The following is a 26384-nucleotide window of genomic DNA, read 5'->3' on the forward strand; positions in this document are numbered from 1 at the left end:
GTATTGTCAAACTACCATCACTAACATCAACATCACTCTTTTCATCTTCTTTACATTTACAAAACTATATAAGTTTTTCTGCCACTACGAATAATTTCACTCAGTATAAGCAATGAAATCACGCATAATATTCACCTACTATCATTACGTTAATTTTCACATAGTCATCATGATCATTAAAAATTATTGCGGTCACTATCACCGTAGCGTTCTTTCTTCACATTCACAACTCCTCCACTATCTTAACTCCCTTAAGCAGGAAACCAGCCTCAGAAACGAGTCACCGAAAAATAACCAAACCGTCAAAACCAAATAACTAAATCGTCGGAACCATATTTGTTCATAATTCCGTTCAACTTTTCCAAATTCACGTCACGATTTATACTATGTTTACACTAGGGCCTTGTACCATGTTATTCGGCTATCTTGATGAGCTTTCTTTTGTCGATAATTTGAATAACATGTTATTCAGGCCGTAGTGCAAACATAGTATTAATAAGTATATAAGTCACTGCTCACGATTTTGTTGAACATAAATTGCAGTCGTGTGTTTAATGATGAGTCGATTCACTTAATGTAGACCCATGACTGCCAACACCATCTAACACCGCTACATCAATTTCTTCATCAACTTTATTTTGCACTTCTCAGTAAACATCCTAACCAACACTTCAGCATAATTTTCCACCTATTTCCTAAATCAATTTTAGGTTATTGTTTTGATATAATATACACACACACTCACAGAAACACATATACATTTTTTTGTTTATATAACAAAGTATGGTTATCATTTACAAAGTAAACAATTAAGATATATACATTTAGGCAATGGTATAAAAATATGATAAAGTTATAAGTTATTTGCACTTACCATGTATGTATTATTTTTATTTACTTACCACTTATTAGCATTAATAAGTGTTTAACGTTCCAGATTCTTCCGATTCCTGACGATATTAGTAGGATCATGCTGCATTTGGTGTTGGCTCGGAATCTTGTTAATTTCGAAGCTCCATCATAATTTATTATAGTTGAGATCGGGTTAGATAGTGAGGAAAATAATGAAAAGAATGGATATTAGTAAATGTCATTTTATTATTTGGGATTAATGGGATTCTCAAATTAGTGTAGTGTTATATTTAATATCAGTCGGATTTAATTAAGTAGCTTGTTTTTTTTTTCTAATTTCTATTAAAGATTTATATAATAAGTGATTAATTTGGTTACAGCATAGCTGGGCCTTTCGACGATAATATCGATTTATTGAATAATTTTTCCTCAATGTGGTCCACGTTGTATTGTAACTGATCTAGCAGGAAATAATGAGCACTCTATTTTATAACTTATTTTTAAATAAACGTTGACTACGATAAAATTATGAGAAGTCTCTTCTAAAGTAACTCTCTAGTACAGGATGCTAGACTTGGATAAGCTAAATAGTATCTTCAAAACTATGTTGCATAGGCTATTAAACTACGTAGCCAATGTTGAATACATTCAAATGAATTATAGATTGTTGTGAAAGGAGGTGTCTGTATCGATTATCTATTTTGACATTATTCAGTTACAACACAATAGGAGGCTAAGCACAATTGACTGACTATTAAAAGGCTCTTTATTCAATAAATTCAGTCGAATTGTACCACACCTCCATTAGCTTCTATCCGCGACATGTAGCACGCACCCTGTCGGTCATTGAGGAAACCGAATAGTAGTATACGAACTTACAATTCAATTCCCAAAATCTATATCACTTTCTTCATGTGTATTCAAATAGATTCCAACCCCCAGTTCGTAGACTCCTACCAGCACAGATTACAGTTCTCCTAAAATATATCAATATTTGTGGAGAATTATAATCCAAAGCCCAGGGAATTTTCCTCTGTACATCATTAAATTGATCCAAAATTATTTATCAGATCGCTCACTGCAGGTAAGCTACCAGAATACTAAATCTGATAGATTACCTGTAAGGGCTGGTGTCCCCCAAGGCAGCATACTGGGGCCCATATTGTATAACATTTTTACTTCTGACTTACCTGATTTACCACCAGGGTGTCAAAAATCTTTGTTTGCAGATGACACGGGCCTTTCAGCCAAAGGGCGAAGCCTTCGTGTCATTTGTAGTAGATTGCAAAAAGTTTGGATATTTTCTCCACTTACTTGCAAAGATGGAAAATTTCCCCGAATGCTTCCAAAACTCAGCTTATAATTTTCCCACATAAGCCGAGAGCTTCTTATTTGAAACCTTCTAGCAGACATATTGTCACTATGAATGGGGTTCCAATTAATTGGTCTAGCGAAGCTAAATATTTAGGACTTCTGCTAGATCAAAAATTAACTTTTAAAAATCACATTGAAGGCCTTCAAGCCAAATGTAACAAATATATTAAGTGCCTATATCCACTTATAAACAGAAAATCAAAACTTTGTCTTAAGAACAAACTTTTGATTTACAAACAAATTTTTAGACCTGCCATGTTGTATGCTGTGCCAATATGGACTAGTTGCTGCAATACCAGAAAGAAGGCAATTCAGAGGATTCAAAATAAAATTTTGAAAATGATGTTGGAGTTGCCTCCTTGGTATAGTACCAATGAACTTCATAGAATTTCTAATATTGAGACATTGCAACAAATGTCCAACAAAATAATTTCCAATTTTAGACAAAAATCGTTGCAATCTTCAATTGCAACGATAAGCTCCTTGTACCCTTAGTACAAATTAGGTTAAGTTTAGTTTAAGTAGAAAACATTGTAATTCCTACATGGTTCAATTCAACCAGAGGAAAAAATTCTAACTGCCAGAGGCAATTGAAATGTATTAATAATAACTAAAAGCGTAACATAGCAAATAAGGATGATAGTGTTAAGAAAACACGGAACACCTAGTCTAAGAGATGAATGCATGTATTAGAAAATTAGCAAATAAAATTAGTTAAAAAAAAAAAAAAAAAAAGAAAAAAAAATCTAGAACGTAAGATATCATAAATAGGGTGAAAGGTGAATAAAGAATTCGAGATTTATGTTAACAGTGATTGCGTCTGTTTCAATCTCCCTCGCTGATCCCGTTTCTCGTCCCTTCGGCCTGCAGAATGATACCCTTCGGCCTGCAGAATCCACCGCTAGGCTATAACAGACCCAGGATATAGTGCACTGGGAAATCACTATTATTTGGTCCTTACTCCGGAAAGCAATTACCGATTATACATTTTCAACAAAGAAAAAATACCGCTTATTCCGAAAACGTTTGTAGTACACTCCTAATTTTCTGCGTTGATTAATAAATTATTATACAGAAGATGCATTCTCGATATTAGGGCTCTTACACGTGTAGGAAAGCTTCAATATGTTGCTAAACATTGTCAACATGAACGCAATTTTGTTCAAACACAATGTAGAACGAGAACCTACCCGACACAAATACATGGTCTGCTAAACGTGCTGAATCCAAGAATGAACAACACAAACCGTAAGTCACATGGTTCCACATGGTTTGCGGTTGAAACAGGACCGGGTACCGGTTTTCTTCAATTACAAACTGCACATCTCACGCGCTGATTATCGCTTCCCGTCTTGTAATCATAGAAGCTATCCACTTTTCCCCCTGAGAGAGCACGTGTGTGACAAGGCGTTCACTTACTCTTCTCTCAGCATGGTATAGGCACAGAGAACAGACATGGAGGCTCGAACAAAATTTCTTGCAAAACATGTGAAAACAAACACACCGAACCTCAACGCCACCGACGTCGACATTGCAACTCACAATCTCATTTTGACAACACGATGGCGCTGGTATGCTCTTGCATGCATAACGACACTAGCGCACAGTGGCATTTTTTGTTGACGCTAGCGCGTAATTATGTACGGGATAACGTCGACATTCCAAAGTTATTCAAAATGAACAGTAAAAAATTATCACAACATAGCGAGTTCAGCTTCAACGTCTGTTCTCTGTGGTATAGGAAGGTACGTGAACTTCTTGACATCGAATTTCGACAGCTCACAATTCACCACAAGCGAGATCTCCATAAAGTGCGGATACGGGGAAGGACAGCGAACGGATGGATGAAGCATGCGATTACTGAAGTGCATAATCAGCTTCAAAAACGATTGCATTGAACTCCGCCACAGGCTAGAAGTGGCGTTTTACACATAAAATAGGAGAGCATGATCTGATATGCTCCACCAACTATATTAATGTGGTTTTTGGGGATTGCGACTGTATTAGATGCTAATAATTAGGTTTTTCGGCAATGTTGATAATTTTAAAATCATTGCCAACGTTTCGATCCGGGGGCTTGGATCTTCATCAGGGCTCGAGATAAATCAACCTGTTTATTGACGTGTTGGCCCATCGTGTGACCAGATCGAAACGATGGCAATGATTTGAAATTATCAACATTTTCATGTGACTAATTATTATATTCATGTGCATTTCTTTATTTCTTTATACGAGGCAGGGAAAAGCCTGGAACCGCTTTCAAAAGGTCACGAAATTTTCTCATCCTTTCATTTCAATAGAAAAACAGTAATTGACCGCACGTAGTACATGACCATATCAGCTGTTCGTACACATAAGGGAATCAACACTCATCTCAATTGTTAGGTCTTACTGCCATACAGTCAATATCGCCCCCGCTGCAAGCTAAGAGCACTCCTGCACTTGCCACGACTGCACGATTCCATGCCGAATTTTATTGGAATTTGAAGTTAGATTCTATGGCATAAGCTCATTTTGGTTAACGGGTTGCTGCCAGATGTGATGGGAAAGCAATTGATGATTATTCTAATTGAATATATAGCCAATCACAGTTTGGTAGATTTTCTTCAATTCTGTTTAAGCATCTAACAATATCCTTAGAAGAATATGAGTGAAAGAGTTCAACAATTTTTTTAAAGTCTTTATTCGAGTGATTTTTTAAATTCGAATTAAGTTCATCACTGAATTCAGGTTATGTCCAGTAAAATATATATACACATTAGGGTGGCTCAAAAAACACTTTTTCAAATTTTTTGATGGGCCGCCCTCTTATTCGGTTCTATTTGATGCCCTGTTGCTCTGGACAAAATTTCAGCCAAATCGGTCAACGTTTGGGCAGTGCTAAACTCGTTGGAAGTTTATATGGAAAAATGTATGCAGAAACATTCAAAAACAGTGATTTGCAGTTGGACGGCACAATTTAAGATCAAGAACCATAATACTCATTCAGTTCTTGTAAAATAAAATACAGAATGTTATGCTGAAAACCGCGAGAAGATTAGAGTTTATTACGCAAAGATATTAGCATTTTACTGGAGTGTTGTAGGGGTGAATTTATTTCTTTTCAAAGGTAAAAGAAACGAAATTTGCCCAAACCCCACTGCAGAGAAATGCTAATAACTTAGCCGGGCAAACTCGAATCTTCTCGCGGTTTTCTGCATAACATTCTGTATTAAATTCTCCAAGATCTGAATGAGTATCATAGTTCTTCATCGTAAGTTGTGTAGTCCAGCTGCAATTGACTATTTTTGGATGTTTCTGCATACATTTTTCCATATAAACTTCCAACGAGTTTAGCACTGCCCAAACGTTGACCGATTTGGCTGAAATTTTGTCCAGAGCATCAGGGCATCAAATAGAACCGAATAAGAGGGCGGCCCATCAAAAAAATTGAACAAAGTTTTTCCCATACTAATTTGAGCCACCCTAATACACATAGTTTATAATTCCTTACAAATTAGCTAGTTTTTGTTAAAATATATATACACTTACATGTTTTAACTTACAAAAAGTCTTACATGTTTTGTATAACAATCTAGTAATTATATTTTTATACAGAATTGTAGGGAAATCTAACATGGTTGGTTGGACTAACCAACGTCAACCAATATTTTAGACCACTTGCCTTCCACGCCCTTGACGACGATGATGGTTGGCCGGTGTGGGAGGACGAACCAGGGGGGGAGTAAGCCTGTCATCCACGAACAAATCAAGCCTACCAAAGATGTATTATCCGGGCCTCGCCGCTTGGAAAAGGCGGGCCACCCTGGGCCACCCCGCTTGGCAAGTGTAACATTTTTCGAACTGGAATCTTGTAGGATATTGGTTAACCTACACTACTGCTGACTAACAAAAAAATTGTGGGATTGTTTATTTACATTTGTTTCATACTACATGCAGAGGAGGCGCGATGCACCGCATATTACCCCCCTGGGACGAACACAGAAGATAAAGAGAGTGAAGTGGTTTCCAATGTTTATAATTACAATACCCGAGCGGGAAATGAGTCATTCGTTGTTGAGTCGCAGCTTCCAGACGTTCGTTCGGGGTAGATTTGACAAAGGTCGATGGAACAGTAGATGTTTGTATCAAATATCGTGTAGTTGAATAGGCGGTTGACGCGAGTAGTTTGTACTCATAAAGGTTGTTGGTTATCAATTAATTTCATTTATTTAGCTCACATCTAAACTTTTAGCTCAATAACACTTTTAGTTTTTTTTAAACATTATTAGAGTGATTTTTAAGTTTTTAACAAAGCTCATCACTTAACACTTTTAGTTATCAATACATAATTTAAATTAATGTTTATCTTTCTATAGTTTGGCAAATATATTTTCCCGAAAGAAGAAATAATTACTGGCTTGATTTCATAACTCTATTGTTTTTTTATATATCTCTATCAGAACGATTTTTCAATAATTTTAAAGAGTTTATCACTAATATAACTCTATTGTGAGCAGTTGCTTTTATGAACAGTAAACAGTTAACTCTTGATTATTCCAACATTTCGCTTTCTATCAGTTTCTCAACTACTTTGACATGGATAAAAGGCTTTTTTTAAAGGTTTTGGATAGGCATGGATAGGATCAATATCTATTGATGAATATACTTATGTTTCTAAGCAAGTAAATATTTGAAGTTGCTGCCGTACTTCCCTTCATAGTTTCGACCTTTGACCTCTTTATTATGCTAGAAAAATAATTTCACAGGCGAAACACTCATCTACCCGTCAAGTCTAGACATTTTTTTCATTTCTCTCTTTTTTGGTTCTTCTTCTTCATCTTCATTGGCATTAGATCTCCCACTGAAACATTACCCCCTCGAAGCTTAGTGGTCATTAAGCACTTCCACAGTTGTTAACTGCGAGGTTTCTAAGCAAGTTACCATTTTTACATTCGTATATCATGAGGCAATGATATTTTAATGCCCAATTTCCATCCCGAATTTTTTTAAACCGGACCGGGAATCCAACCTAGCCACCTACAGTCTTGCTTTGCAGCCGCACATCTTACTGCACGGCTAAAGAGGGCCCCTTTTATGGTTAGATGCTTTTTTCTTAAATTCTGATATTCACCCCAACCCAAGAAAATATTAAGTACATTGGCAGCGGCAGAGATGTCCTACACAGTTGGCAAAAAATCTCCTCTTTTATTTTTCACAATTTTTAACAATCAAATAATATTCATTCAGTGAGTGCAACAGATGGATATTTCAGCTTTCGAAATGTCACTTTGATCTGTCAAAAAAATACACGCCGGGGCCACGCGGGCGCGCACCGGCCTGTAATACACGCCAGTGAATTTACTGTGCGCGCGCCCGCGTGTATTTGACGTGCACCATTTTTAAAGAGGCATTTCGAAAGCTTAAATATCCATCTATTAGTTGCACTCACTAAATGTATTTTATTTTATTGTTTAAAATTGTAAAAAATAAAAGAGTAGATTTTTTGCCAACTGTGTAGGACATCCCTGGGCAGTGGATTGTACTTTTTTTTATTCCTTCCTTTATTTGTTAGGCACTCTGTGTTACTTAACCGCTACTGTGCCAAGATCTACTGTGGTATTCTGCCGTACAGAGAATCCACACAGAATCTATTTTTAGATTTCCATTACTCATTATTGTTGTCGTTGCCAGTCTATCTCATCGTGAGTCCATTGTGTCCGTTTGTCCATGTCGTGCATCCAATGGTCGTTGCATTGTTCGGTTGCCATTAAGCCGGGTTCGTTGGAGGAATGCCTCCGAGAAGAACAATTTGTCAGTCGTCATCAGGCAGCCTTACGGTATGACGCGTTCCCCAATACGCTACCACATGGGCTGCGCATCCGGCGACTGATGAGGGTTTGGTGGAGAGGCTGGGAATCGAACTCATTACCATCCGCTTGTAAGGCGAACGTGTAGCCAACTACGCTACGGGACCCCCCGGATTGTACTGTTTAAAAAAATTATTCAAACATATCCGTAGCGTTACCGTGATTTACAATATACTATTTTTAGTCGTCCTTGGACGACCTAGGCCATCCAAACTATCCTTGAGTTCGAGACTTGAAATCTCCAGCTCAAAAAAGCCTTTTCTGTTACTCAAAGTTTATTTGAGTATTCAAATATGTTCATTACATTTAATAGTAGGTGACAAAAATACGGCAAGGTAGTTCTGGGATATTCAGCAAGAAAATATTTTTTTAGTACTCAAAGCTTCAATATGCATTCAATTATATCCAGTACACCTCCTGGAGGAGATCAACGGATATCGTAAAATAATTTGAGATATTCTGGGTCATCCAGTCCTTGAGATCGGTATTACAACAAGTTAGAAGCTATTTTTGGTACTTATAGCTTCAATATGCATTCAACTGTATTCATTACATTTCCTGGGAAATCAATAGATTCATTTCATTTATTTAGTCTACATCTAAACAGATAACACTGAATCAACAATTTGACGCCACAATACACGGTTCGAGGCCACATCTGTCCATCCTCGAATATGCCCCACGCTCGCCAAGTCGTTTTGCACCTGGTCTGCCCATCTCGCTCGCTGCGCTTCACGCCGTCTCGTACCTGCCAGGTCGGCCAAGCGAACACCATCTTTGCAGGGTTGCTGTCCGACATTCTTGCAACATGCCCTACCCATCGTACCCTTCCGGCTTTAGCTACCTTCTGGATACTGGGTTCGCCGTAGAGTTGGGCGAGATCGTGGTTCATTCTTCGCCGCCATACACCGTCTTCTTGCACACCGCCAAAGATGGTCCTAAGCACCCGTCTCTCGAATACCCGAGTGCTTGCAAGTCCTCCTCGAGCATTGTCCATGTTTCATGTTCGTAGAGGACTACCAGTCTTATTAACGTCTTGTACATGACACATTTGGAGCGGTGGCGAATCTTTTTTGACCGCAGTTTTTTCTGGAGCCCGTTGTAGGCCCGACTTCCACAGATGATGCGCCTTCGTATTTGACGACTGACATTGTTATCAGCCGTTAGCAAGGATCCGAGGTAGACGAATTCCTCGACCACCTCGAAGGTATCCCCGTCTATCGTAACACTGCTTCCCAGGCAGGCCCTGTCGCGCTCAGTTTCGCCCATAAGCATGTACTTTGTCTTCGACGTATTCACCACCAGTCCAACTTTTGTTGCTTCACGTTTCAGGCGGGTGTACAGTTCTGCCACCTTTGCAAATGTTCGGCCGACAATGTCAATGTCATCCGCGAATCAAATAAATTGACTGGATCTGTTGAAAATCGTACCACGGCTGTTACACCCGGCTCTCCGCATGACACCTTCTAGCGCAATGTTGAACTATAGGCACGAAAGTCCATCACCTTGTCTTAGTCCGCGGCGCGATTCGAACAAACTGGAGTGTTCGCCCGAAATCTTCACACAGACTTGCACACTACGGACCGTTTTGCACGGTGGACCGTTGCTTTGATCAGTCTGGTAAGCTTCCCAGGGAAGCTGTTCTCGTCCATAATTTTCCACAGCTCTACGCGGTCTATACTGTCGTATGCCGCCTTGAAATCAACGAACGTTGGGACCTGGTATTCACGGCATTTTTGAATGATTTGCCATACAGTAAAGATCTGGTCCGTTGTCGAGCGGCTGTCAACGAAGCCGGCTTGATAACTTCTCACGAACTCATTCACTAATGGTGACAGACGACGGAAGATGATCTGGGATATCACTTTGTAGGCGGCATTAAGGATGGTGATCGCTCGAAAGTTCTCACACTCTAGCTTGTCGCCTTTCTTGTAGATGGGGCATATAACCCCATCAGTTTCCCAGATTCTGACTATCAATTTGTGCAGGCAAGTGGCTAGCTTTTCCGGGCCCATCTTAATGAGCTCAGCTCCGATACCATCCTTACCAGCTGCTTTATTGGTCTGTGTTGTTCCTCGTAGTGGTGCTTTCATCTTTCGATCACCACACGTTCGTCCGTCAAGATGCTCCCATCCTCCCATCGGCACATTTCGGCTCGCGGCACGAAGCCTTTGCGGGATGCGTTGAGCTTCTGATAGAACTTGCGTGTTTCTTGGAACGGCACAGCTGTTCTATTTCCTCGCACTCCGCTTCTTCCAGGCGGCGTTCCTTCTCCTGAAAAAGGCGGGTCTGCTGTCTCCGTTTCCGTCTATAACGTTCCACGTTCTGCCGGGTACCTTGCTGCAGCGCAACCGCATTCCCCCAGAATCTGTCTGCACTCTTCGTCAAACCAATCGTTCCGTCGACTTCGTCCCATCGTCGGGTTCTCCGCTGCGTCGTTGATGGCTGCTTTAACTGTATTCCAGTAGTCCTCAAGAGATCAATAGATATCGTAAGATTGTTTTGGGATATTCTGGGCCATGTTGTTAGAAGTAGTTCATATGAATGATATGCACGGTGTTGGGCCATTTGACCGAATATCGATTGGCCGAACGCCATTTAGTCAAATGTCGTTTGGCGAACCGGGTCATGTGGCCGAATACCGTTTGGTCGAATATTTAGAAAAAACTTAAATTGCGAAATGTGAAAAGTGAAAAGTGAGTAATGAAAAGCGAGTAGTGAGAATTACATGAAGTGGACATTTCATGAATGAGACATTTCTCACATCCTATAAGAAATAAGACGTGCAAAATAGGAAGTTAATTAAGAAATAATAAGTAAACAGTGAGAAGTGTAAGTGCCAAGCGGAAAGTGAGAAATAAGAAGTGAAAAGTGAAAAGTAAAAAGTGCGAAATGAGAAGTGAAAAGTCAGAAGTGGGAAGTAAGAAGTAAGGAGTGAAAAGTGAGAAGGGAGAAATGCGAAATAAGAAGTGAGAAATGAGCAGACAGAAGAAAGAAGTGAGAAGTGCGAAATGCGAAGTTAAAAGTGAGAGAAGAGAAGAAATAAGTAAGAAGAAAGAAGTGAGAAGTGAAAAATTAAAAGCAGAGTGTCCTAATTCTCGTGTATTCACGGATGAGACAGTGTGCCATGAGCTACAAAAGCTCACGTAGCATCGATTCAGTGCGAAGAGAGAAACTAGCGCGCATAAAATAACTGAGTGAGCGTGTCTAAATGTACGTCTCATGAGACTCATATCATGCGCTAGGAATGCATAGCTGGCGTTACTTAGGCGACGATATTATTGAATGAAAATTTTCCGCCCAAGCTGTTTTACGTGCCTTCGTTGTTGTTTGCAAAGGTTTTCCATGGCAAACAGCCCATGAGCTGATCGCATTAAGATGTCTCAATGCGACTCACCAACGATAATGTGAGGTACACAAGCTTCGTGAGACTCGCGCGCGCTAAATTTTATGTGCGCGTAGCAGTCGTTGCTCAATCTCATCTTTTTTTGTACGCGTACATGATGTCTGGTTAAAAGTGGGTAGTGAGATTTGAGAAGTGCGAAATGAGAAGTAAGAAGTGGATATTGAAAAGTCGAAAGTGAGAAAAGAGAAATGAAAAGTGAGGAAGGAGAAGTGCAAAGTGAGAAGTGAGTAATGAAAAGTGAGAAATGAAAAATAAGAAGTAAGGATGTGAAAAATGAGAAGAAGTGAGAAAATAGAAATGAAAAATAAGAAGTACGAAGTGAGAAAAGAGTAAAAAGGGAGAAGTGAAAAGTGAGTAGCGAGTAATGAAAAGTGAGTGAGCAAAGCAAGTGAGAAATGACAAGTGAGAAGTGAGAAATAAAAAGTTAGAAGTGAGTCGAGACCACTACTTACATCTCACTTGTTACTCAAATGTGAACTATTCGGCCAAATATCCTTTTCGGTCAAATTACTCATATTTTCATATGATAAGAATTTTGAAAAAACAAATGTGTTCAGTATCCCCAAATCCCCAATCTCCCCAACTCGATGGTCCCTTCAATATCGAGTAAGGGAGCGTTCATTGTAATAGAAAAATATGTTATGATAAAACTGTAAAAAAATAATTCTGAAGAACTGATTTGATTTTTAGATAAAATGTGCACGCCAATAAAATGTATCAGAAAAGCAACTTTTAGCGAGACACTGTTTGCTGGGTCAGCTAGAAACTTTAGAGGAAGATTGTTGCTGTCGTCACTGGCGAAACATCTTTTGCTGGCGAGGATAGGGCGAAGGAAAAATCAGTACGTTTCAACAGTTGTGTATCCAACATGTTTGGGACCGAGAACAAAGGGATTCGCAGTAACAATCTTCTTCTATGGTTTCTATTGATTAAAACCATTGCAAGGACCGCTCATTCACCCCGGATAGTGGAAGTGGTCTTTCGGAAGTGAATATTCGAAAAAGTGGCCAACTCTTGAAATTTGACCTAGGAAGCAGCGATTTTTTTTAATCACTTATTCTAGCAATGTGAGAGCAAAATTATCGCAAGAGCCGCTCATTGATTTTTCCACCTAAGGAACTCTGGGTTTGGAATCTACAGGGTCGTTTTGCTATGATTTTGAACATAAAGAAGACCACAAGTCACTTTTTTTGTTTTTATTATGGAACAATGATGAAATCTAGAAAGGTGGATGGTGAGGGTTGGGTCGAAATGCAAAATTTCATTCACTAGTGAATATCAATACCGCCGAGTTTCCTCTGACTGAATATATTGAAGGCTGAATATATTGATTGAAGAAAATCCATCCAGCCGTTTTCGAGTTATGCGGATACGAACACAGACCATTTCATTTTTATTATATAGAAGACTAGTTGGGCCCTCCTTAGCTCTGTGGTAAGACGCGCGGCTACAAAGCAAGACCATGCTGAGGGTGGCTGGGTTCGATTCCCGGTGCCGGTCTAGGCAATTTTCGGATTGGAAATTGTCTCGACTTTCCTAGGCATAAAAGTATCATCGTGCTAGCCTCATGATATACGAATGCAAAAATGGTAACCTGGCTTAGAAACCTCGCGGTTAATAACTGTGGAAGTGCTTAATGAACACTAAGCTGCGAGGCGGCTCTGTCCCAGTGTGGGGATGATGCTTGCCAAAAACTCCTCATCGAGTAGAAAATGAGCAAGAGCAAGAGTTTTTTTGAGGAGCAGAAATAAGCATCAAAACTCACAACATTGTGCATCATTAATTCCGAGCTTGTGCGTCGCAAAACAAGAGCGAGTCCATCTGTTCATCTTTTTCTTTTGGTGCGCCACTCACTTACACTCACACTCAAAACAGCCTCCAAGATTTTTCTCACATACAAAGCGTCGCTCCCGAGTCTCAATGAGTGCTCTTTCGCCCGACGCCTCACTCACATGTGTTTTTAGTTTGCTTTTCCTCACTCTGTTTTTTTGTAGGGTAAGACGGTATAATATGCCCCCCTAAGGCAACTTCTCGATAACTTTTTACATTTCAATGCAATTTATGCAAACTTTGTGTTATTTGGTAGTCCAGGAAGTCGCAAATGCATTGCCCGTGAGTAGTCATATAAAAATATGACAGATAACACGTAATAAAACTTTTTTGAAAACTCGTAAAAAATGGATTTCAAAAAGTGCCTGGGCAATACCTTAACCAAAGACGTTTCATAGCCCTTCATTAGTATTTTATCAATCACATAATAAAAAGGTTACAAATTCTTATGTGCTTGACAATAAAAAACCAACATAAGTCCATTTAAGCAGGTTGGAATTACATTTCAATAGTTTCCATATAATTTGGAAGCAACTGATGCAAGCTCGCCGCGCTTGTGTCCAGTTGGTAAGGGCATATTGTCCTGCCTACACTGGGGCGTTTTGACCAGTGAAACATGTTTTTGGAAAACGTTACATTTTTGAAGATGGAAGCAATTTTATATTATAATAACCACTGAGAAAAGTTATTTTGTTGCCCAACTAAGTGTTCCAGTACCAGTTTTGCGGTCAGTATGCTAGCGTCGCTCCAGAATGTTGAGAAAACAAAAATTAAAAGTTACATCAAAACTGTGACTTTTTGTATTTTGCAAATATTTTTTTGTATTACATAAACAAAAATCCTCCCATATTCACATAGGATGATGGTTTTACAAATATTTATAGGTACCAACTGAATTCGACCCTTAGTTAGTTATAGTTATTAAGTTTTGCGGACAGTATGTTAGCGACGCTATCTCGCTTAACTTTTCAAAAGGACGTAAGTAACATTTTTTTCATGAATTAATTTGAATAGCGCAATCAACAGATCAACATGAAAGCTTTTGATTGCAGTACTCAAATTAATTCATGAAAAAATGTTACTTAGGTCCTTTTGAAAAGTTAAGCGAGCTATAGATTGTTGAGCAAACAAACATTGAAAGTTACATCAAAACTGTATTTTGCAAATATTTTCATTATGTAATACAAAAATATTTCCACATTCACATAGTATGATAGTTTTACAAATATTTATAGGTACCAACTGATTTTGACTCTTAATTAGTTATAGTTTTCTAAAAATCAAGAGGGGCATTTTGGCCAGGTGGGGCGTCTTACCCTATTCTGAATCCTCGTCCAAAAATACGTATTCTGGCAAAAAATACGATTTTTTTCTGGAATGTATGAAATTTTTTTGTTTGTTGAGAAACTACATATGGGCACGCACTTTGAAGAGTAATTATGGTGTGCTGCTTATAGTTTTTGCACTTGAAGTACCCCAGAACGATGAGTTTTGCCAAAAGTTATTGATCTGTATCGAAGAAATCGAAAGATTCGGTGCCAATTTGTTCAAAAACAGTTTTTTTTTATGTTTTCTCGAAATTGTGTAAAATTGATATATGCAGTATCTCAAACAAATGATTCATTTGTATTCAATATCGGCGCATGCAACTTCCTATTGAAGTAGCAATAAAAGTGAATTCTATTGTGATAAGAATTCGATTCCCTTTCTCCCATGTTTTTAAGAAATAAATAGTATTGGAATTCTTTTTGCAACATAAGGAAGAAAAGTTCTCTATTTTCCAGATACATACGCTTCCCAGCTCCCTCACGCAAACTATAAATACCATCTTTTGCTATTAAAACATTGCCTTGGCTCAATTTCGTTACCACCACCTTCAAATATCAATAAATAAGGTTGATCATAACAATCTTTCACCGATCAGTAAAATCTCTCAACACATACGCCGACGGCGCAGTCAAAAGCACCATCAAAACCACTCCCGTTCCATAAACCTCAGAATTCGGAGCAAACATTCTAATTTCGGGGGAGCACTTACTACTAATTGATTCCACCGAAAAATCTGTTTATTCAGCAATTCAACACGTTCCAAGGGCTAAACGATCTTGGCTTTGCCAGTAGCACGAGATCGTCCATCGCGTCAACGTCCGTTGTCTTATTGATTGCCTTTCATTCACTTCCATAAGCGCACATCTTTCACCGAATGTCGTACGCGGACTGTTCAGGGTTTCGTTCGAAGTGCAAGAAGCGAGAGTAAATGACCTGAACCGACAAAGTACGTCGTAAAATAGATCATTTTGGGAACGCATCCAAAGCGGTTGAGCCATAAAGTTTCCTTCTGGATCTTCTGGAGAAATTAAATCCCATGCGCCGGTTTAGTCTGTCACTCAGAACAACACTATTGAATGGAAAGGAGCGCCAGACCAACTCCATTTGTGTAGAGTAGAGCAGGGCGTGATGATCGTTTTTTTATTCGATTAGTTGTTGACGTACTCTGCGGTTTCTTGATACCGGTTGAACGTTTACCTCGCTTTTCTCTAGTCTAAATACATCTCGACGCGTCAACTGCGGTGATTGGAAGTGGCAGGAGCTCTGCTCTAGAAATTATAATCACGCGTGAGCTAACTTGAGCGCACTGACTGTGGGTAATAAAAACAGTTGAATGGTCTATGGTAGCGTTTTGGCTCTATTTGGAATGATGGTACATGGAGGGAAAGATGTGAACTGCATAAATTCTCCAGAAGTAAAATAAACACTTCTTTTCGATGGGTAAATAACAGAACACCACGCGTACTATACTTGTGCGTTGGGGATTATGATGATAATGATGACGGCAAATACTCTGCACACTGTATTAAATGGATAAGGAAGGCATCATACTTAACATCCTATTAAAATTGCACAAATCAATGCTAGGAGCTTTTTTCAAATGGGCGTATTGATTCTGACCTTGATTTTTGACGGCGATTGTGCTCTTAATTCAAACTATTTTGGATTATTTTTCAGGCGTACCTGTTAGATTATGTAACTGTATTAAGATCAGGACGGTAGTCCAAGTAGGGGTGGAGCCTGGTATGAATCTCACCACCATGTTCTTCTCCTGAAATAAACATTATTTTCAAATGTTTCGCTCTCAATAGAGTATGTACATAACTTGCTTGTATCGGCATTTTTCCTTCTCTATCAGCACTAGATTATGTAATTCTAGCACAAATATAAGTAACCAAATTAGTGCTAAATACATCCAATAGCATGCAATTGTATCATTTATTTCATTCATCCCCCTAACCTACCACAACAGGTTGGAACTTGGAATTGGAAATCGTGTCGTTTCTTAGGAATACGGAGGGCAAACGACTAACAATTTGCGATCATGTGCATTCACGAAGGTACACCTATTGCACGAACCTGAAGACATGAGTTCAAAGCATAAAAAAGGAATTGCACAGGCACCTTTGGGGCTCCCCTTCCCTAACCGTAACCTGTTATTCAACACACACAATCTAGTGGCTGATTGACCTGATGCATTCGAATGCCTATCGACTTCGCTACACCAGTCAAGCAAAAGCAACCGGGAAAATTGAACATAACGCTCATTTAGGTCAAGTCGAGTTGAGCCTTACTGTTGAGGTCATAAAACGTATCTGTAAAGTTAAAAACAAGTGATGGCATTGAATATGATAGAACGTAATCGTCTTTTGACAAGTTCTCCCACAATACATTCCACTAAAAGCTATGAATAGTTAATTATTCAATATATCAAACAATCTAATTTGTTCATAGCTCCTCAATTATTATCTAATAGACTTTTGCATGAAAACAGGAATACACATTCTGTACCTTATTCCTCTGTGTCGTTTGCAAATATAGAAGTTATATAGCTGAAGCAACAAACCCATGGGCACCAATGTGTACTGCCCCAAAGTCATGCAAATATAATGTGTGTCGGCTAGGCGGCGACTGACTGACTTACATACGAGCCCATAAAAATCCTTCCACAGAAGCACCCCTCTCCCCCCTCCTTTAAGGCCATGCCCTCACTCATAGTTGCCGCAGTTATTTATGGCAAAAATCAATTCCTTCGCTAACGACTCTTACTAACCGACCACCATTTGCTTGATTTCGTGTATTTTCAGACCAATCTGGTGGTTAGGCCGGGTGACGACGTCATCCCAGCCAGCAATAATATGGTAATAATGTTTGGCTACCACCAGCAGCCAGCCCGCGTGCCGTCATCATCGTTTTCGATCCGTTTGTGATGATTCTTCAGGCAAATAGCGAGCGCAAGTGAAAAATAAAAGAAAAGTGTAAAAAAAAAATGTGCAAATATTACCCCCACAGGGATCCCATGTCTGCAAGAAAACATCGCCACTTCGATCGTAGTGCTTCGATATACGCTGCCGGTGCCAACGTGCGCGCTGGAAGATAGGTGGATGTCGTGACATTTCCCCCCTCAAGTGGATTTATGGCTTCGTGTTTCTCCAGTGGAAAGAAGGTGGGTAGAATAATGTACCACATCCATTTGCTTGTTCTTATGTAACCAGGGTGGGAAGTTCTAAGCGACTGGAATCGAAGCGAACTGCATCTTCAGGTTTCGATGGAGCAACACAGCAATCGAGAGTTGGCCGTTGACGGGTTGCAACAGACAATTTTATGGCTAACTGTTTATTGTCTGAGAATTGATTATTTTCTCTGTTTGATGGGTTTCCAGATTGGGTTGATGTCTTGTTTTCAATTACTCGCCTCGAGCTGCGCTACGCGACAATTTCTGATAAATCAGTTAAGTATTCTTCTTCTATTGTTGGGAATTTGGGATTACATCCAATACTGGAACAGTGCTGCCTCGCAGCTCATTAAAAAGCAGCTCTATAATAAAGAACCAGGCATTGAGACTTTGCTATGGTTTTGCTTAGCGGCCTCACATCTAACCGCTGAGTAACGGAAGCCCCCCAGAACTGTGGCATACTGAAATTCACATTTGTTTCTGTTAAAAAATACCGAAGATAACTGATGTCCTCTTCTACCTGAAAATTCCGTCTTGTACGCCTACGACTTCTTTCGAGTTCTCTATTGAATATTATCTTCGCTTGACGTTCTTCCGGCATACAAACTTTTAACGTGCTTTTGATCGTGAGTCCTATTCTCGCTCTTAAAAGGCGCAAAAGCGTTTTCCACTGCACGGCAGTCAATTCGGACAGTATCGAAATCGTTCGCAAATTCAAGGGGGTATGGCACCCATCCGCTAGCGGATCTCTCCCTCCTCTTTCTCACTAACATATGAATGCAACGAATAGTGTCGAACATTGGATTGGAAACTCGGTACCTGAAAAGTCAGGACCTTAACTGAACCTGAAGAAGTGAGCCTTCTGGCTCGTAAACTGTAGAAGGTTGAAGTAAACGTGGTCGCTGCACAAGAATTCCTGTGGCCTGGATCCGGAGAACGTGAATTCAGAGTCGTGAGTCCGACGGCCAACACTGCATTCAAATATAACATCTATTACTGCAGAGGCGACGAAAAAGAAGAACATGGAGTTCATTTCGTAGTTATGGGTAGGCAGATGAAACGAATAATGAGATCCGTTCGCTAAGGGGCTGTCCATAAACCACGTAGACTGTTGAAGGGAAGGAGGGGTTTCGACAAAGTCTACGTTAGTCTACGAAGGGGGTATACCAAAAGTCTACGTAGACTTTTTATTTTATTTTTTATTTTTTGGGAAGCAATTAACCAATGCAATGTTCACTTGTTTCATTTTTTTAGGATTTTCCAAGATTTTTTTTGCAACACTTTACCGGAATAATCTCTTGAATTTCTCCAAAAAAATCTAATGAATTTTACTAAAGTAGTAGTCTGAACTACGGCTTGAAACTTTTATGGATATCGCCAGGAAATTCTGTTGAGCAGGAAAATTAGCCAAAGTATTCTATAAAAACTTTCTATTCTATAAAAACTTTCGGATTTTATTACAGATTCTACTACAATATCTTTTGATTTTTGGCAGCGATTTCTTTGCAAACTACAATTTTCACGGGATTTTTTTGGTTTTTTTACCGAGAGAAACCGTTAAGAATTTCCATTTTCTATGAAGTCCCCAGAAATTTTTTTTTAATTTCGTAAATTATTCGGAATTTTCGCGAGGAATTCTTTAGACACATTTATCAAATTCTTCGAAATGTCCATGGGAAATTCTTCGTAAATTTTACGGTAATTTCTTCGGGAGCACTAATGCAAATTCTTTGAAATTATCGGTGTAAAACTTTCGGAATTTCTTTTAAAAAAATGTCGAAAATTTTCACTAGAAATAATTTGAAATTCTCTCCAAAAACTCTGAGTTTCCACACAAAAAATTGTGAGAAAGCCTTTGTAATTTTCATGAAATTTTATTCGAAATTTTAACGAGAATTTTCAACTGAAAATTCTCCATAATTTCAACCGCAAATTATTCAGAAAAATCTTTAAAATGTAAATAGATTTTTTTTGGGAAATTGCTCCGAATTTACATAACCATTAGGGGCCGTACACTAATTATTTAAGCATTTTTTCTGGGTTTTTCAAACCCCCCTCCCCACATGTAAGATTATACCCATACACATAATTTTATTATTTTTTACCAGACTAAGGCCGGAGTGGCCTGTGCTGCACATAAAAGTCTTCTCCATTCAGCTCGGTCCATGGCTGCACTTCGCCAACCACGCAGTCTGCGGAGGGTCCGCAAATCGTCCTCCACCTGATCGATCCACCTTGCCCGCTGTGCACCTCGCCTTTTTGTTCCCGTCGGATCGTTGTCGAGAACCATTTTCACCGGATTACTGTCCGACATTCTGGCTACGTGCCCGGCCCACCGCAGTCTTCCGATTTTCGCGGTGTGAACGATGGATGATTCTCCCAACAGCTCATGCAACTCGTGGTTCATTCGCCTCCTCCACGTACCGTCCGCCATCTGCACCCCACCATTCCACCGCAGCACTTTCCCTTTTCGTTGGTCCTCAACGAGCATCGTCTAAGTCTCGTGTCCGTAGAGAACTGCCGGTCTTATAAGCGTTTTGTAGATAGTCAGTTTGGTTCGGCAGCGAACTCTATTCGATCGGAGCGTCTTGCGGAGTCCAAAGTACGTACGATTTCCAGCCACTATGCGTCTCTCCTGGTATCATTAATTTCTCTACTGGCATCGTTATCGGCAGTCACCAGTGAGCCCAAGTAAACGAATTCTTCAACAACCACGATTTCGTGAGCACCGATAGAAACTCGTGGTGGGTGGCTTACATTGACCTCTTTTGAGCCTATTCCTATCATGTACTTCGTCTTCGACGTGTTGATGACTAGTCCAATCCGTTTAGCTTCGCTTTTCAGTCTGATGTAGGCTTCCTCCATCCTCTCAAAGTTACGTGCCATGATATCAATGTCGTTGGCGAAACCAAATAGCTGGACGGACTTCGTGAAAATCGTACCACTCGTGTCAATCCCTACCCCTCCTCTTACACCCTCCAAAGCGATGTTGCATAGCAGACACGAAAGCCCATCACCTTGTCGTAACCCTCTACGCGTTTCGAAGGGACTCGAGAATGCCCCTGAAACTTGAAATACGCACATTACCCGATCCATCGTCGCCTTGATCAACCGTGTCAGTTTATCCGCAAATCCGTTTTCGTGCATTAGCTGCCATAGCTGGTCTCGATCGATTGTATCACATGCGGCTTTGAAGTCGATAAATAGATGATGTGTGGGCACGTCGTATTCGCGGCATTTCTGGAATACCTGACGTATGGCGAACACCTGCCCTAGCAGCACACATATTCCACATAGGTTACTGCAACTCATATGTGATCGGATTCAGTAGTTGTCAAGTCAAGTTGCTGAAACCATTTTCGTCTGACTTGTGCTGCTCGAGTGGTCTGTGGTCTGTGGTCACCCATAAATCCCGCCTGGTACTGCCCCACGAACTCTCTTCTTCTTCTTCTTCTTATTGGCATTACATTCCCACACTGGGACAGAGCCGCCTCGCAGCTTAGTGTTCATTAAGCACTTCCACAGTTATTAACTGCGAGGTTTCTAAGCCAGGTTACCATTTTTGCATTCGTATATCAGCCTCTAGCACGATGATACTTTGATGCCCAGGGAAGTCGAGACAATTTCCAATCCGAAAATTGCTTAGACCGGCACCGGGAATCGAACCCAGCCACCCTCAGCATGGTCTTGCTTTGTATCCGCGCGTCTTACCGCACGGCTAAGGAGGGCCCCAACTCGAACTCTCTTGCAATTGGTATTAGTCGGCGGCATAAAATTTGGGAGAGTACCTTGTAGGCGTTCAGCAATGTGATTGCGCGGTAGTTGCTACAATCCAGCTTATCGCCCTTTTTGTAGATGGGACACACGACACCTTCCATCCACTCCTGCGGCAGATCACCCAGTGCAGCGCTCTAGCCAGTGCCTCATCACCGTGTTTAAACAGCTCTCCTGGTAGTTGGTCAACTCCAGGGGCTTTGTTGTTTTTCAGCCGGCTGATCTCCTCCTGGATTTCCTGGAGATTCGGAGCCGGAAGTCGTATGTCCTGCGCGCGTGCTCCTAGGTTCATTACCATTCCGCCACCGGTGTCTGCCATATCGCCATTCAGGTGCTCTTCGTAGTGCTGCCGCCACCTTTGGATCACCTCACGCTCGTTTGTAAGAAGGTTCCCGTTTATGTCCTTACACATATCGGGCTGTGACACGTGGCCCTTACGTGAACGGTTCAACTTCTCATAGAACTTTCGTGCGTTATTAGCGCGGTACAGTTCCTCCGTCTCTTCACGGTCTCGATCTTCCTGCTGGCGCTTTTTCCTCCGAAAAATCGAGTTTTGTCTGTTCCGCGCCCGTTTGTATCGTGCCTCGTTCGCCCTTGTGCGGTGTTGCATCAATCTCGCCCATGCTGCATTCTTCTCCTCCACTAACTGCTCACATTCGCCGTCATACCAGTCGTTTCTCTGATCCGGAGCCACCGTGCCTAGTGTAGTGGTTGCGGTGCTTCCAATGGCGGATCGAATATCTCTCCAGCCATCTTCAAGAGATGCTGCGCCTAGCTGCTCTTCCGTTGGGAGTGCCACTTCCAGCTGCTGCGCGTAGTCTTGGGCTAGTCTACCGTCTTGTAGCCGCCCAATGTTTAGCCGCGGCGGACGACTCCGACGCCTGTTGTGCACCGTCGAGAGTTTTGAGCGCAGACACACTGCAACGAGGTAGTGGTCGGATTCAATATTCGCACTGCGGTAAGTGCGTACGTTCGTGATGTCGGCGAATAATTTACTGTCGATTAGAACGTGGTCGATTTGGTTTTCCGTTACTTGATTAGGTGATTTCCATGTGGCCTTGTGGATATTCTTGCGGGGGAAGAAAGTGCTTCGGACTACCATTCCGCGGGATGCTGCAAAGTTGATGCATCGTTGGCCGTTGTCGTTCGATACGGTATGCAGACTATCCGGTCCGATGACCGATCTGTACATTTCCTCCCTTCATACCTGAGCGTTCATGTCACCGATGACGATTTTGACGTCCCGCAGTGGGTATCCATCGTATGTCTGCTCCAGCTGTGCGTAGAACGCTTTTTTCTCGTCGTCGGGTCTCCCTTCGTATGGGCAGTGCACGTTGATGATACTATAGTTGGGTGGCAGCCAATCAAGGCAAGGATGTGCAAGCTGAAGATAAAATCAGCTTGCACATCCTTGCCTTGATTGGCTGCCACCCAATCACGCGTTGGCGCATCTTTCCCAGCACTATGAAGCCGGTTCTCATCTCGTTGGTGGTGCCACAGCTTTGGAAGAAGGTAGCCGCTCGATGCCCGCTTTTCCACACTTTCTGTCCTGTCCAGCAGATTTCCTGCAGCGCTACGATGTCGAAGTTGCGGGGATGTAATTCATCGTAGATTATCCTGTCGCAATTTGCGAAGCCTAGCGACTTGCAGTTCCATGTTCCAAGCTTCCAATCGTGATCCTTTATTCGTCGCCTAGGTCGTTGCCGATTGTATCGAGTCGTATTATCTTCTATGTCGTTCGTAATGGTTGTTTTTAAAGGCGGCTTATTGGGCCTGCGCAAACCTCCTGTCTCGTCGGGAGTGTACGACCCCTTATACAAATCCTCGGGAAATATTTCGAGATGCTCATTTAAACTTAAAATTACCTCGGGAAATAATTCTAAATTGTTACGGAAAATTAACCGGAGTACTAACGGGAAGACTTCTGAAATTTAGAATTGATTTCTTGGGATTTCAATGGATGAGCATGGAATGCGATATAGCATGGAATTTTCAAGAAAAGCATCGGAATTTTCAAGGAGAGTTCTTTGCAGTATTACCGGGAAGCTTTAAGGTTACCCCTGACAGAATCCAAGTTTCAAAGTGCTCGTGTTTTCGGGGGCACACCACTCGATACGAATGCAATGCACAACTGTCATTTTTATTTTTTCACGCATGCTGCGACGCAGCAAAGCTGAATCAACAAAAATGACAGTTGTCCGCCGCCTCCGTATCGAGTGGTGTGCCCCCGAAAACGCGAGCACTTTGAAACTTGGATCCTGTCAGGAGTGACCTTGAAGCTTATCATTCGGGAAATTCTACGCAAATTCCACGAAAAACTTGGAGACTTGACATTCTTAGAATTTCAACTCGAAATTTTTCGACATTCTGAAAATTCTTCGGTTTTCTATAAATTTGAACCGGCCTGGAGAATTATAGGTCAGGCACACACCTCTAGGAGGAATCGAATTCAACAGATATTTATTTCATTGGCTTTGAAATTTGGTTTCAAGAGCTGTGGACAGAGGATCAAATTTGATTTTGTTTAATTTCATTTTTGTTTTGTTGGATTTTGTTCAGTTCGATTTTGTTATGTTTAAAATTCGAATATTATTGTAATGTTCACATACTGAAATCCATGAATAGCTGAATTAGTTAAAACGTAGTTAATTTCCATATTTTCCAATCACATATTTTGTTTTGTGAAATTTGGAAAAGTCTACGTAGACTTCAAGGGGGGAAGGGAGGTGTTTTGGAAAAGTCTACGAAAGTCTACTATGGGGCAGGGGGGGGGGTTGAAAATGAGAAATTTCGGTCTACGTGGTTTGTGGACAGCCCTTAATGAGAAACCCATAAGAGCCATTAATAACGTGACGCAAAATTTGGCCATTTTCAACCCCCCTCCCCCTATGTCACTTTTTTTTGTATGAATCATCTGAAAATTGTGTATGGCTCGTCACACTTCAGGAGACCCTCCTCCCTCCTCTAAGCTAAGTGAAATGGTTCTATTTTCAGAAGGCAGCAACATTCTACGTGCGGTGGCTTGTTCATCGGGTCGCGCCATATGTGCATGAAGTGCATATCTTACGAACATTCTTCAAATGGTTCCTATTCAGGCAATCTAACTGGCAAGGAATGAGCTCCATATGACAGCATTCGACTCCAAAACTTTCCGAACAGTAGAGGATTCTGAGACATAATGAAGCCCAATTGTCGATTGGCTCTGGGGATGATGTCATTGTAGAGAACTCGGAAAGTAACTCATTGTCCGGAAAGGATATAGTCGAAGATGATCGGCTTGTTCTTATACTGGTATGAATGATGTTGCATTTTTCGACACTGAGGCACAACAAATTAGGCGAACACCAATCCGCGAAGGTACGCACCATATTTTGGAGCTCCAAGCAGTTCTGTCGTATTTTAATGTTTTATAAATTTCTGTAAAATCTGCACACAGCGAGACATCGTTTATAAAAATCGAGAAAAGCAGTGGAGCAAGGTTACTGCGCTGCGGAATTCCCGAACTGTTAAAAGTTTTGCAGAATATTTATGACTCTGACGATCCTATCTTAACTCGAAACTAACTGATGAAACGCCGAGTTTCTCCAGTTCAGCGAGGATAGCATGGTTCACTATATCGAATGTCGCCTTCAGATCCATATACTCAGCATCAATCCCGCTATCAGCTTCATATACACCCCGAGTCCATTTGAGAAGTTTTATTTTATTTTATTATCAGACTAACGCCGGAGTGGCCTGTGCTGCACATAAAAGTCTTCTCCATTCAGCTCGGTCCATGGCTGCACTTCGCCAACCGGTTGGTTGCAACCACGCAGTCTGCGGAGGGTCCGCAAATCGTCCTCCACCTGATCGATCCACCTTGCCCGCTGTGCACCTCGCCTTCTTGTTCCCGTCGGATCGTTGTCGAGAACCATTTTCACCGGATTACTGTCCGACATTCTGGCTACGTGCCCGGCCCACCGCAGTCTTCCGATTATCGGGGAGTGAACGATGGATGGTTCTCCCAACAGCTGATGCAACTCGTGGTTCATTCGCCTCCTCCACGTACCGTCCGCCATTTGCACCCCACCATAGATGGTACGCAACACTTTCCTTTCAAAAACTCCCAGTGCGCGTTGGTCCTCCACGAGCATCGTCCAGGTCTCGTGCCCGTAGAGAACTACCGGTCTTATAAGCGTTTTGTAGATAGTCAGTTTGGTACGGCGGTGAACTCTATTCGATCGGAGCGTCCTACGGAGTCCAAAGTACGTACGATTTCCAGCCACTATGCGCCTCCGAATTTCTCTACTGGTATCGTTATCGGCGGTCACCAGTGAGCCCAAGTACACAAATTCTTCTACCACCTCGATTTCGTCACCACCGATAGAAACTCGTGGTGGGTGGCTTACATTGACCTCTCTTGAGCCTATTCCTATCATGTACTTTGTCGACGTATTGATGACTAGTCCAATCAGGGTTGCCACATTTAAATCTGTATTTTTTCTTCAGGAAATCTTCATATCTGTAACTCAAGTCAAAAAATCTGTATTGAAAATCTGTATCCATCTAAACCCAATCAAAATGCTTTTTGAACAAACTTTGATTTGAAAAAGATGTAAATTTGATAATTTGTGAATGAAATCTGTCGAGAGTCCGGCTCTATTGTAGCCATGTACTCAACAACTTTAGTGAACCAACCACATTGCTCAGTCACACTAAACCCACTAAACAGAACTATTGATTATTTGTTTCTGGAAAAAAGGATAGATCTGATTCTCTTTTATTATAACTTGAGATTTTTCTGAGACCCCTGTAT

General features: G+C 41.0%; 1 protein-coding gene across 2 annotated transcripts in view; it reads left to right on the forward strand.

Annotated features, from left to right (window-relative positions):
- Window positions 1–26384, forward strand: part of LOC134208868 (uncharacterized) — a 184479-nt gene that overhangs the window by 52390 nt on the left and 105705 nt on the right. For both annotated transcript variants that reach the window (XM_062684816.1, XM_062684812.1), the window contains one exon: window positions 17448–17806. The gene's annotated coding sequence lies outside the window, so the exon portion shown is untranslated. The remainder of the gene's footprint in view (window positions 1–17447; window positions 17807–26384) is intronic.

Source organism: Armigeres subalbatus, chromosome 2 (assembly GCF_024139115.2).
Source record: "Armigeres subalbatus isolate Guangzhou_Male chromosome 2, GZ_Asu_2, whole genome shotgun sequence".
NCBI classification, from domain to species: domain Eukaryota; kingdom Metazoa; phylum Arthropoda; class Insecta; order Diptera; family Culicidae; genus Armigeres; species Armigeres subalbatus.